The sequence below is a fragment of the Malus sylvestris genome, chromosome 4 (genome assembly GCF_916048215.2).
Source record: "Malus sylvestris chromosome 4, drMalSylv7.2, whole genome shotgun sequence".
Lineage (NCBI taxonomy): Eukaryota > Viridiplantae > Streptophyta > Magnoliopsida > Rosales > Rosaceae > Malus > Malus sylvestris.
In genome coordinates, this window is record NC_062263.1 from 15976259 (window position 1) to 15990119 (window position 13861).

Here is a 13861-nt window from a genome sequence, read left to right on the forward strand (position 1 = left end):
TTTACATCACAGACTTTTGATGATTATTGCATGTCTGTTGGGATTGAAGTTGAACATCTTGTACCCCATGTTCACACCCAAAACGGCTTGGTAGAACCTTTCATAAAGCGCCTTTAAACGAAAGCTCGAACTTTGGTTATGTAAACCAATTTGCCAGAATCTTCCTGGGGCCATGCAATATTGCACATAGATATGTTGGTCTGCTTGAGGCTCATCGCCAACCAACCTCATTCACCGTTATAGTTGGTTACCAGATACGAGTTAAGTCTCTAGAAGAAGAAAAAACCGCCGCCAAATTTTGAAATCGTTCGCCACCAAAAACACACAAGACCCTTGAGAGAGAACAAATGGATAAAATAGTAATATTTCTCATTTCATATGTTGACTTAATCCAACGACCACGCTCATTATTTACTATATAAATCTTTACTTAATTATCCTTTAGTGGAAATATAAATGAAAAGGCAACCGGCGGAATTGAAGAAGTCAGGTGACTAAAGCTTCGAGAAGTGTCAATTGCCATGTAGAAGTTTTTATTTTTATTATTATTTTTAAATAGTTCGATATTCATTGATAAGGTAATAGAATATATACATATAATCATCAAGGATAGGGTGCATACAATGGGCCTCGATAAAAACCTTGTCGGGGATTTCAACCCGGTCTAAAGAAAAAAGAGCATCCTACACCATAAAAGATTACAAAGTATTACTATCCTCGATGAGAATATCATAAATGACATCAAAAGTTCTTCAAACCAAGTAATTGTAGTATCAAGAGTGAGTCCCAGCCTCGCCAACCTATGTGCCACCTTATTCGACGTACGTCATCCAAAAGAAACTGTCCATTGGGTAAACCACCTTACCACCATTCGGATATCAGAAATAACATGCCCAAAGGGAGAAGAATCCTCCATCCCGTCGTGTTGAAGAAATCAGGTGACTAAAGCTTCGAGAAGTGTCAACTGCCATGTAGAAGTTAGTGTTACTTTAATATTATACATGTTGTGTCCTAGTGTTGGAGTTGAACCAATATAATTATGTAATATGATTTAGAGAAGTGGTGTTAATTAGGAACCAATAACTCAAGTAAATTCATCAAAGTAAAGGATACTTTACCAGAAAAATAATGTCCTGCTCACTCTTGAGTTCTTCTGTTCTTGTAAGCTCTTGTGACAAGAATTGTTATAGAAACATTTTTTTTGTTGCAGTACTAAATTAGTTAGGAAAGTGCTTGTACAAATTGTTGTATTTTATAATGGGAAGTGTTATTGGCACTCCAAAAATCTCATTCTACACTCCTCACAAATGTATTTTTCTTTCCAAATATATAAAGTGTGGAGTGTAAAATGAGATTTTTGGAGTGCCAATAACAATTCCCTTTATAATATCCTTTAATTTAGATAGTTTTCTAGTTGTAATGTATTACTTGAAAGTCAATAATTCTCCCTTCCCACTATAAATAAAGACACAGTGGGGTGAGAAATCATTACCAAATTCTCTCTTCCCTTTGTTAGCCGTTGGCCCCTCCCCTATCTATAATCCCCAAGTAAAATAAGCCTACAAGGCTACAACACGTTATCAGCAAATTCCCGTTACTACGCTAAGGAACTGAAGGTTCTTGGAGGAGGTCCTTCTACAACTAACTTTCAAAGGCTTTCGTTGTTCCCATCATATCCAGGTTCTTCTAAAACACATGATCGATATTTTATAAGCTCTGATAGCACGAAAACATTTACTTTGATGCATGAAACCCCAAATTTATCTAGTCTTTATAAATTGCCTTATACATATGCCGCTGAATAGATATTTTTTTCATGCATGCACAATATTATTATGTTGATTTTTCATACGCAATATTATGTTTTACTATACTATTAGATATTGCTATGTTGAACTGTGTGAGTACAAAGAAAAACAAGAAAATAGAAGCAAAAACTAAGGATTTGAAACCCTTAATCAAGAGCCGCTGTGAACTGGAGCCTTACCGAGAGAAAAATAAAGAAAAAAAAACTACGATTGAGCCGCCACCTGAATCCGCGCTAATCACGCCAAGCCACACCAGGCATAGCCGGAAGCTGAGCCATGCCGAGCTAACCCACATCAAGCGGTGTGTGCAGTGCTACTCTAGAGGGACGTTATAACGTTCCACTACCTTGTCAGTTTGATAGTTTCTGAAAAACTAAATGCAGCTAATTGGCATGATAATTACGTATCTCTATGGGGATCTTGATACAAAAATCTATATTAAAGTTCATGAAGGACTTACATTGTGTCACATCTCATTCCGCATAGTAAGATATTGTTCGCTTTGGGCCATGCCCTCACGGATTTGTTCTTGGGTTTCCACCCAAAACGCGTCTTGCTATAGGAAGGTGAGCATGTACATATAGGGTGCATTTGGTATGCGGGATGGAACGGAACAGAGTGGGACGGACGCGTTCCGTCCCACGTTTAGTGCGCTAAAATTTTGTGGAACATGTGTCCCACGGAATGAAAATTGGCTAAATTTTGGTTCCCCCTCCCCCCCCCCCCGGGAACGGGTTTTTCCGTCCCGTGGAACACAAAAATCATAAAATTTAAGATAAAAATACCCCTTAGCTTTTTCAATATTTACACCTTCTAAATCATACAACAAACCCTAACTATCTTTCTCTTCTCTTTGCCGCTGTGAACTTGTTCATCCTCCTGCATCTCCCCTTCGCAACCTTCCTCCTCATCCTCTTTCGTGTAGCCTCTCCGTGAACTTTCAGCTCTGCATCTCCGTTCCAGGTTCGATCTGATTTTGATTGTGTAGCCTCTCGGTCTCTCTTTCTTTGTATTTTGTAGTACTTTCTGTTTCTCTCTTGGTTTGGTGTTTGCTGGGTGTCAGTCGTATGCCCGGCAATTCCAAATCATCGGTGCCTTTTCTATGAATCCCCTTTCTGGGTTTTGCTTTGCAGTCCTCGAATCGAATTGGGTTAATTTCAATTTCAAATTTTTGATTTGTTCCATAGCTTTCAGTCCTCATACTATTTTTTGGAGGGTCGCAGTCGGAAACCACATGGACTGACTGACTCAATCTTATCTTTAATTAATTTTGAAGTTGCATTATTATTATTTTCTGATTGTTTGTTTCGATTTCATTAACACCCAGTTCCTAATTCTGCTGAATTTCTTTGTATTTTGTAGTGCTTTAATTTCTTTGTATTCTTTTCTGATTTGCTTGTTTTGATTTCTTTGTATTTTGTAGTGCTTCGATCTGCCCAATACTACATCTGCAACCAAAGATCCACCTCTGTTTATATGCTTTCACTCCCCCTATTGAGCAGTACTGCATTAAGAGGTATCTCTCTATTTGGATTCATTTTTTCACTGTTCAAGTTTCGATTTTTATGTGCTGAAATCTATAAATCTGATGTTTTTGGGTTCTGTTGGATTGGATTGGGTTACCTGTTTTGGATTTTTCTCTGTTGGATTGGGTTCTCTATTGGATTTTCCTCTGTTGGTTCATGGGGCTGTTTGATGCCGCAATTTTGATTTCATTCTTTTTTTATTTTTTTGGAAGCAATTTAGATTTCATTCTTAGTTTGGTTCTCTCTTGGGAGCAGCCTCTCCATAAATGGGGGTAAGGCTAGCCGACATTCACCTCTCCCAGACCCTGCGTAAAGCGGGAGCCTTGTGCACTGGGTACGACCTTTTTTTCTTAGTTTGGTTCTCTGTTGGATTTTCCTCTGTTGGTTCATGGGGATGTTTGACATTGGGAGTTTTGATTTCATTCTTAGTTTGGAGCTTTGTTCTTGAATATGGACACAGACAAATGCATCTTTCAAGATTTCAAGACTGAACTGCATCTGTTTTGCATCTGTTGGATTTTCCTCTCTTTGTCATTATATGCTCTTCTTCCCTTGGATAATTTTTTGTATTTTTGTCTATTGGAATGCTAAAATAACGGCCTAGGAAGACATCTTGTTTAGGTAATTGTAATGAGTAGCTTTAATATTTGATTTGTGTTGAAAATACTGCCACTGGTAAACTATAGAGTAGAAGTTGGATGATAAGAAAAAAGTTATTACTTGTTTGGGAACATTTATTGATTAAAAGTGAAAAAAAGAGTTGTTGAAATTGAATGGTGAATCTAGGGTATTAGCCGTAACTGGGACGGGTTTAAGCTTTGAGTATTGCCAAAAACTGGTTTGCTCATGTTGTGAGTGGAGGAAAGCAATGGCCTTGGGACTCTTTGCCAGTTTTGGTTGTACGTTTGTGAAAAGCTGAATTGTCTCGATTTTCTTTCTGTACTAGAGGGTCTCTAGAGTTGATGTTTAGTCCTTGTGTGTTCAATGTTCAAGGGGTTTCCTCAAGTTACAGTGAAAATTTACTTGGTTTAAGCTCTTGCTGTATTCGTTTCTATTTCTCAATCTAGGCATGCTAGCATTATATGTCAAACCTGTGAGTGAGTGCTAGCACTATTTTGCATCTATGAATTTCCTCGCTTCCCTGTTTGCATATCTTACCTTTGACTATTAATTCTACTGTAATTGCTACTTTTTGGTAATGATACCTTTGTTTATCATCTCATGTATTTTCATGTTAGTGGCATGTATGTTATATTGCTGTATAACTTAACCTCCTATGTTAGGGCTGGTTTGGTATTGCTGTGCTTAAAAAAAAAGCTGCTGTGAGAATAAGCGGCTGTGCTGTGAGAATAAGCGGCTATGAAATAAAGCAGCAAAGTGTTTGGTAAACTTTTTTGTAAAAGTGCTTTTAGAAAAAAAAGTTGTATGATAGTGTTTGGTAAACTTTTATGTAAAAGAGCTGTGACTCTGTGAAATGACCAAAAAGGGTATAATACTCTAAAAATCTCTTTCCAATTTTATTTCAGCCATTAGAAAGTCCAACTCTACACCTTCACTCATATGAACTTCGGCTATCTATATAAACATAAGGTTTACGGCTAACATTAGTTATGGAAAAAGTAATGGTCAAAAGTATTGAAGCAAGAATTATGAAGGCTGAAACAATAAAATTCAAGCATTCCCCAGAAGAAACAAATGCAAATTCCATCTGGGTTCTTCTTCAAATTAGAGAATTTACGAAATGCCGGCACATTCAAAGAATCACAAAAGCAAAGTGCTAAAGAGAAAACCTCAGCGCCAGTCTTGGCAGCCTTCTCAATCGCTCCAACGAGCTGACCAATTGGAATTGGTCCAGTTGAATTGGCCCCAACTTTCCCATTCAGCTCCTAGTTCAGAATTTCAGACAGCACAGCCTTGGTGCAGAGACTTCTCGTCGGTTTGGCAACTGATAGTCCAAATCTTTGAAACCCATATTGCAATTTATGCTTTGAGTTCAGTAAAAGTGAGTGGTTAGGTCGATTGGGCGGTAAAATTGATCTGGGTATTTGAGAAATTCTCATAGGAACGTTTGGGGAGAAACCTGGAGAAACCATACCCTCATTGTTTTTCCCGACACCCATACCCTCATCCCTTTGCTCTTCCCACCCCTCTTTCTCGTCAATCTCCCATCCCCAAATTGAAAAATCCAAACAAATTAATAACAAATTTTTACAAGAGAAGCTTACCAAAGGAACCTGGAGAAACCTGGAGAACGAGAGAATGAGAGAGATCGCTGGTTTTTGAAACGAGAGGACGAGATAGTGGTTTACGGTGCAGTTTGGGAGGTACGCGAGAGCTCTGAAGGCGAGAGCTGAAGGCGAGAGGAAGGCGAGAGCGGAGGGTAATTTGGGTTATTGAAAGTTTCATTAAACGTAACACTGTTCATCCGTGTTTTCAAAATAAGCTGTTTTTGGAAGCTGCTATTTGCAGCTTCAGGTCTTCTTCACATTTTGGGCTTTTTTCACCCTTAACTTTGAAATAAAGCTGTTTTTCAAAGTTTACCAAACAACAAAAATTCTCACAGCTTTTTTTCATCCCAGCTTTTTTATTAAGCACCTCAATCCCAAACTGCACCTTAGTCGAGTAATGTATTGGGCTAGATAAGAAACAATATGTGAGGGTTTTCATTACAACATCTCTTTGTTTGCATTAATTTTTAATGACCTTGATTTTTGTAGAATTTTTGTTAGCTTCTAGTGAAACAATATGTCAGGGTTTTCAGAAAAGCGAAAGCCAAGTTACCATCTCAGCTTGAGGCCATAGGTCTCTCATATGATCATGTGCTGAAAATTACAATGAAGTTAGTTAAAGATACTGATATGACGGGTATTTGATGTACCTGGATGACTCTCACAAGGCAGATTTCATTAAAATGTTTATGGATGGCAACTAAGCATTAGGGGATTTAGTATGATATGAACTTTAGTAATCTTTTATTTATTTTTCCCTAAAGTTAGGACGAATGTTTAATTTGGGATTTCATGCTTAAGTTCTGGATATTTCATGTTTAAGTTATGGATATTTCATGTTTATTGCTTTAGCAAGATAGTATCATTAAATGTATATATTTTTCATCCTTGCATGACAACCATTGCCATAGGCATCCAATTGTCTCACAGCTCAACTTCTAATATACATATTGTTTGACACAATTTGCATTTCAATGTGATGACGAAGAGATGAAAGCAGATTGTGTCAAAGATTCCAAAATAGCCATTGCATCAACGGTTGTTCTACTATACCAACCTCTTCATATGTGATTCATCACATATACATAACCATATACATATTGCGGCTACACTACCATGTGCCAAGTGCCAAGCCAATGGCATGCTCTCACCCTATTATTTTTTAAATCACATAAAATTAATTGACGTATTATCCCACTAAATTAATTATATGAGCAACATAAAGTACAAATACATGTCTCTTGTTTTCTGTTATACACGGTACAAAATATGAACACATCCAAGTATAGTGTACAAAATATATCATAGATAAGTAGCAGCAAGAAGAAAAAAAAAATTGTTCCGTCCCGTCCCGTCCCAGGCCTAAACATTGTACCAAACAACAGACGGAACAGGGGTAAGTTAGTCATTTTAATCTTTTGGTTCCGTTCTGTCCTGCGCTTACCAAACACAGAACAGAACAACTCTCATGTCCTGTCCTGCGCATACCAAACATAACATGGAACCACTGTTCCGTTCCGTCCTGTCCCGTCCCGTCCCATCCCGTCCCGTCCCGTCCCGTTCCGTTCCGTTCCGTCTCGTCTGCGTACCAAACGGTACCATAAGGCACATCACATCCTTTCCCCCGGGCGATGTGGGATCTCACAATCCACCCCCTTTAAGGGCCCGATGCCCTCATAGGCACACTTCATGTCGGGGAGTGGCTCTGATACCAAACTATCACATCCCAGTCCACATAGTAAGATATTGTCCGCTTTGGGCCATGCATTCACAGATTTGTTCTTGGGTTTGCACCAAAAACACGTCTTATTATAGGGAGGTGGGCATGTACATATAAGGCACATCACCTCCTCTCCCCCGGGTGATGTGGGATCTCACATATTAACTAGACCAAATAGTTTTAGACCCCGAAACACCCTCTCAATTAGATTGAGGTGTTCATTCTATGGGTTGAAACAATATGGGAAGATGTGGTATAATAGTCAGAGTGAGTGTTTGATTAGTCAGAGATATGTGAATAATGAAGTATGCCCATACGTGTTTAATAAGAAGTCACATTCAAATTTTTGATACTTGCAGTTTATGTCAATGACATAAAATCTCATTGGGGCTCCTAAATTGCTTGATAAAATTGCCTTGCACCTGAAGGCGAAATTTCAGATGAAAGATCTTGGGAAATTTTTTTATATCACCTAGACCTGGAGCTTAAGCATTATTTGAATGATATTCTGGTTCGTCAATCGAACTACACTAAAAAAGTGTTGAGATGCTTCAGCGAGGATAAAGCGAAACCTTCGAGTACTCCTATGGTTGTTCATACGTTAGATGCAAAATGATATCCTTTCCATCCTAAAGATGATGAGGAAGAGGTTTTGGAGCCTAAAGTTCCATACTCAAGTGCAATTGGCAGTTTATTATACTTAACTTAGTGCATTAAACTGGACATCTCCTTGATTATTAAAGACATCTTTCGTTACCTAAAAGGTACAACGGGTTTGGGTTTGTTCTATTCTTATGCATCCTCGAGTGAAGCCGCCGCCTTCGCCGTACCTAAGTTAATTCTCTCCTTATTGGTTATGTAGATGCAAATTATTTATCTAACATGCACAAGGCACGTTGTCAAACAAGCTATGTTTTACCATTGGAGACACCGCAATATCTTAGAGGTTAACCAAGTAGACCTTAGTTATGAATTCTTCGAACCATGTTGAAATTCTCGCTGCATAAAGCTACGCGTGAATGCTTACTGCTGAGAGTCATTATGGAGCATATTTGAAGCACTTGTGGACTTTTTTCTGTCGTTGACGTCCTTGCAACAATTTGCGAAGGCCTCACGCCACTTGTATTAGACAGATCAAGAAATAATATATTAAAGGAGACAACACCAAGCATATTATGCTGAACTTCTTTTGCACATCAACAACAAGAGCATCAGAAGATTAAAGTCAAGAAAATCCATTCCCAAGATAACCTTGCCGACCTCTTTACGAAGTCACTGCCGAAGTCTAATTTCTAGAAGCTTGTTTAAGGAATTGGTATGCGTAAATTATCTAATTTGAATTGCTTATAGTTCTCATTTGAAAGTTTTGTCAAATTTAAGGGAGTATCCAAAAGTATACTTTCTTGATCTTAATGTACTTTTTTCCCTATGATTAGGGGATTTTTCCCTTTGGGTTTTTGCTACCCATCAAGGTTTTAATAAGGCACCCATTCTGAACTGGTCATCCATTTGTGTGCGTTTTACTTAAGTCCTGAAAGCATTTAGTTTTGGCTTAATGCAAGTTCTTATTTTTCTCCTTAGATTATGGGTTTTAATCCTACCATAAGTTTTACCATAGCAAGGTATTCCTTATGCATTCTTTTATTTGTTTTGAGACTCGCATTCAATCATTATGCTGACGACTTCATCTACTATTCTAGCTTCATCATTGAAAACTTGATCCGGCATTTTGTTTGAGTATTTGTACACTCAAGGGGTAGTGTTGTGGTCCTAAAGTAGTTAGAGTGTGATTGTAAATTCTAGTAAGACTCAATAATATCTTATAGATACTTTTCTCGTTGTAATGTAATACTTGAAAAGCAAGAATTCTTCCTTTTTTACTAATATAAATAAAGGCTCAATGGAGTGAGAAATCTTGAAAATGTAAAGTAAAACCAAGAACTCAAACTAAAAGATTGAATGTCAATTTAAAACCCGTTCTATGCAAAGAATTGATAAAGACAATGCAAAATAGAAAAAATACCAAACACACAAGAATTAGCTTTATAAGGGGAAAAACCTCAAAGAGGAAAACCACTTGGGCAAGATTGCCAACAATAATCCACTAAGGAAAAGATGAAGACTTTACAAGATTTATACGAGACCCAGGTACACAACCTAGCAAGCCTTGTACTCTTAATCTTGAACGTCTGATGCACACAGCAGGGTTGCGCCGAACAACTTCATTTGCTCACTCAAATGCAATATGGATATTTTGTGTTGCAAATGATGTCCTCCTTTGAGTGTGAAGGATCTATTAAATAGGTGACCTTACACACTTTTCTTGGACTAGAAAGTCCTTCCTCGATTAATCTTCACGTTTAATCCCTTTATTTTCTCTAGCAATCACTTGATGTGATTGCCATCATCTTTGACCGACCAATCTAATCCCAAAAGGCTGGATGAATAAAACTAATTGACATGAGATCTTGTATGATAATTACACGATCAATTACATACGCAATTTAATATAAATTTGTCTAGAAAATAAACCAAATTAAATCACATTAACAATCTCCCCCTTTGGCATTTTCTAGACAAAAACCCATGATAAACTAAGCCAAAAATAGTCATGTGATTATGATTAGCCACTGTAGTACTACATCAGCATGTTTAAATTAAGAGAAATATTAGATCAGAGTAATATGCAATAGAACAAATGACTCCCCCTAAATCTATCAGTTTCACATATAAGTGCAAAATATTAGTTACTCCCATTAAGAGACTAAACAAACTACTCCCCTTTTTTTTGTCCAGAAAAAGCCCAAGTATAAAAGAAAAGAAGAAGCTAAGGAATAGGAGTATTAGGTCCATGGGGTGCAACATGAGAGAGAAAAATGATCAGAGGCAGCGAAAATTACGTGATGGGGGCCAACGAAATTAAGCACTACACATAATGTGTTAGAAGTACACACATTTCTAAAAGCAAGTGCAAGAAAAAACACTAATGAGCCGAAGGAGCCAATATAATACAATTAGGGGAAGAAACCTGGTTTTAGAACATACTAGGGAATTCAACCAGTGTAAGAAGTGTTGATCATAATTCCAAAAACAAGAGTCAAACCTGATATGAGTTATCAATCACACAATATGAAATGCAGATCCTACCCCATGATCCTCAAAAAGTGAGTTTCAAGCAGAGCCTTTCTAGCTAGAGAATGAGAAATAAATGTGAACATGACTTACAGAAACTCTTAAGGTTTTATTGTGTAATGGTGGCACTCAAAATATGTGAGACTCCACATCAAGCTATAGAAATGTATAGATTATTTGTACAAAATTAATTGGATGAATATTGACGATTAACTAGAAAGGGGCGAGAGGAGCCGTACCGTTGAAGGTCTACAAGATGCAAGCATCCATCAACTCCCTCAAAAATGAGAAAGGACCAACCCACACAATGCATCAAATCTTTTAATGGTAGTTTTCACTTTAGTGTGAGGGGTAGCCCTTCCCATATGGTTTAGACGACTGTCATATTTTCCACAAGCATCTTCTTTATGGTGCTTTCACACCCATACAAAGGTAGCATTTTCCATTGTGTCCCAAATCTGCACGTTTTTCATGTTTTATTATAATGGAAATGAGCAAGAGTGAATGGGTCTCACAATATTAACTAAGTTAAAACATTTATTTAAAATTGGAAACCAATCTCAGTTCAAGAAAATTTCACCAGATTAGATTAGGGATGGAATGGTACAAGTAAACCTATTCTACATGCAAGCAAATTATGATTATGCAGAACACACATTCCTCTTCTATATTAAAACTTAAAAAAACCGATAATGCAAAACACACATTCCTATTCTACATGCAAGCACACTATGATTATGCAAAAAGAAAACTCTAAGTAAAAGGAATTATTCTCAATAAAACATACACCAGTTGATTTCCGAAGTTGTTCAAATCTATTACCATCAAGGACCTTGGTAAAGACATGAGCTAGTTGTTTATCAGTGGGTATGTATTCAAGTGCAAGAATATCATCTTCAACTAAGTCACAAATGAAATGATGACGGATATCTATGTGCTTAGTGCATGAGTGTTCAACTGGATTTTTCGAGATGTATATGGCACCTTGATTATCACAGAAAATGATTAAGTTCGCTTGTACAAAACCGTAGTCACAAAGCATTTGTTTCATCCACAACACTTGTGTGCAACAACTTCCTATAGTAATGTACTCAGCTTCTGCTGTGGAGAGAGAGATGCAATTCTACTTCTTGCTATGCCGAGCAACCAGATTGTTGTCAAGATGGAAACACACACCAGATGTGCTCTTCCGATCGTCGATTTTACCTGCCCAATCTGCGTCTGAATATCCTGCAATTTCAACATTTGACTCAAATAAATAGTAAATCACATAATTCAATGTTCCATTCAAATATCGCATTATTCGTTTAAAAGTAGTCAAATGAGATTGTTTTGGACATGATTGAAGACAAGCACAAACACTAACACTAAACGAAATATCAAGATGGCTTACAGTAAGATAAATTAAACTCCCTATCATGCTTCGATACAAAGTATGATCAACATCTGGTCCTGATTCATCTTTGTGAAGTTTGTCGGTGGTACTCATTGGATTTCGCACAGGTTTGGTCACTTCAAGTCCAATCTTTTTGACTAAATCTTTTGCATACTTGGTTTGTGAAAGAAACATGCCATTCTTCATTTGTTGTACTTGCAAACCAAGAAAATAATTCAGTTCACCACACATACTCATTTCAAACTCATTTTGTAGAACATGAGTGAACTTAACAACCAAACTTTCAGAATTAGAACAAAAAACAATATCATCTACATAAACTTGTGCAACAATTAAATCACTTTTAACCCGTTTGACAAACAAGGTTTTGTCAATTGCACCCCTGATGTATCATTTCTGTAGAAGATGACTTGACAAATGCTTATACCAAGTCTAAAGAGCTTGTTTCAGTCTGTAGAAAGCGTTTTTTAGTCTGTACACGTGGCCATGATGGAAAGGATCTTTGAATCTTGTGGGCTATTCAACATATACTTCCTCTTTAAGGAAGCCATTAAGGAATGCATTCTTGACATCCATTTGATACAACTTGAACAAAAGGTGACAAGCCACAACTAGCAGTAATCTCACTTATTCCAAAAGCGTCACTAAAGCAAATGTTTCATCAAAATCAAGCCCTTCAACTTGTGTGTAGCCTTGTGCAACGAGCCTTGCTTTGTTTCTGACTACATTCCCTTTCTTAGCTATCTTATTTCTAAAGATCCTGTTTGGGTTGAAACTTAAACTTTGGGCTTAGAAGGGAGTTGGCCCAAAAAGAGAAGGAAAAACCCGAAGCTCGGCCCAGACCTAGAAAGCAGAAAGGGCCTTTCCCGACTAGATGCAGATCATTTGCACCACTTGCTCACCTACCCAAGGGCCAAGTGGTATAGACCAGCCAGCTAATCAGCCCAAAAGTACTTTATGATGGCAGTACAAGTAAATAGCTGATGAGTCACTATCCTTCAAACTGCATTCGGGCAAGATTATTGCTACAGGAGGCCAAGCCAAGGTGGCTATAAAAGGAGAAAGAGAAGTCAGAATCAAGGACACTCAAACAAACAAACAAAAGCACAAACTCTGCTCAAAGCCAGATTTGCCTTCAAAACGAAGCTGTAGTCAGCCCAAGCCTTCATCCCTTTCGGGACAAACCCTTTGTAATAGCTCTGCTACCCTGTTCAACGCCTGCTGTAGTATCGATTTTCTTTCTACAAACTCACCTCCCAACCCCTTTTCTAAGCTTTCAAACCTTCTGTTAACCTACAAAGACAGGAAGTTGCAAGACGATCAGCCTTGCCCGACAAGGTTAAACCTTGCCCGACCTTCTTTGTTTTTTGTCTTTTCATTCATTAGCCTAGCAATATCTTGTATACTTCAAGTTGTATCCAAGTTATTTCTAGTCAAGGAAGAAAATATCGGTAGTATCAGAAATATCGGAAAGAGTTTCTAGTGAAGGAAGTCAACCCGTGATAGAGCCGGTCCTAGGGAAAGAGTTTCCTAGCTTCCCAGTGTTAACATTTAATAACAGGAAGCAAAGCGAGCAGGAAAGGACAAAGTATGGGATACCCATAACAATGGGAGAGTTCAGCCAAAAAGAAAGCTTCGCGGCCCCAGACAAACCTCTTCCTTATAGGCCACCCCCATTGGCCCATAAGGGAGGGGGAACCAACTGGAGGAAGCCTGAATCAAAGAAAGAAGCATTCATAGGCAATGACCGAAGCCCGAAGGACGAGTTCGCCCTTCTCTTCCAGAATAATACAGCTACTCAACAACTAAGGGATGAGTTGGCCGAATTGAGGAGGGCAGTGGTTCAAAATACTCAACCACGAGCTCGCCCAGTATTCAGGATTACTTATCAAAAGCCTTATCCTGAATACATTGATGAACATAATCCATTTCCTCTCAACTTCAAGATGCCCGCATTCCCAACATTCACGGGTGAAGACAACAGTGTGTCCTCCAGAGATCATATTTTCAAGTTCTCTAATCATTGTGTGGCATATGAGGACAACCCAAAC

The 13861-nt window shown here is 38.0% G+C and overlaps 2 long non-coding RNA genes across 2 annotated transcripts; one reads left to right on the top strand and one right to left on the bottom strand.

Moving 5' to 3' along the window:
- The first annotated feature begins 2606 nt into the window (after positions 1 to 2606).
- On the top strand, positions 2607 to 6461 carry LOC126618412 (uncharacterized). The gene is made up of 3 exons (XR_007621701.1): positions 2607 to 2771; positions 3232 to 3324; positions 6052 to 6461. It is a non-coding gene; the product is annotated as an uncharacterized LOC126618412 (long non-coding RNA).
- Positions 6462 to 9352: 2891 nt separating this feature from the next.
- LOC126618413 (uncharacterized) lies at positions 9353 to 10775 on the bottom strand. The gene is made up of 2 exons (XR_007621702.1): positions 10654 to 10775; positions 9353 to 9719 (listed from the first exon to the last, which is right to left on the bottom strand). It is a non-coding gene; the product is annotated as an uncharacterized LOC126618413 (long non-coding RNA).
- Between the last annotated feature and the right edge of the window lie 3086 nt (positions 10776 to 13861).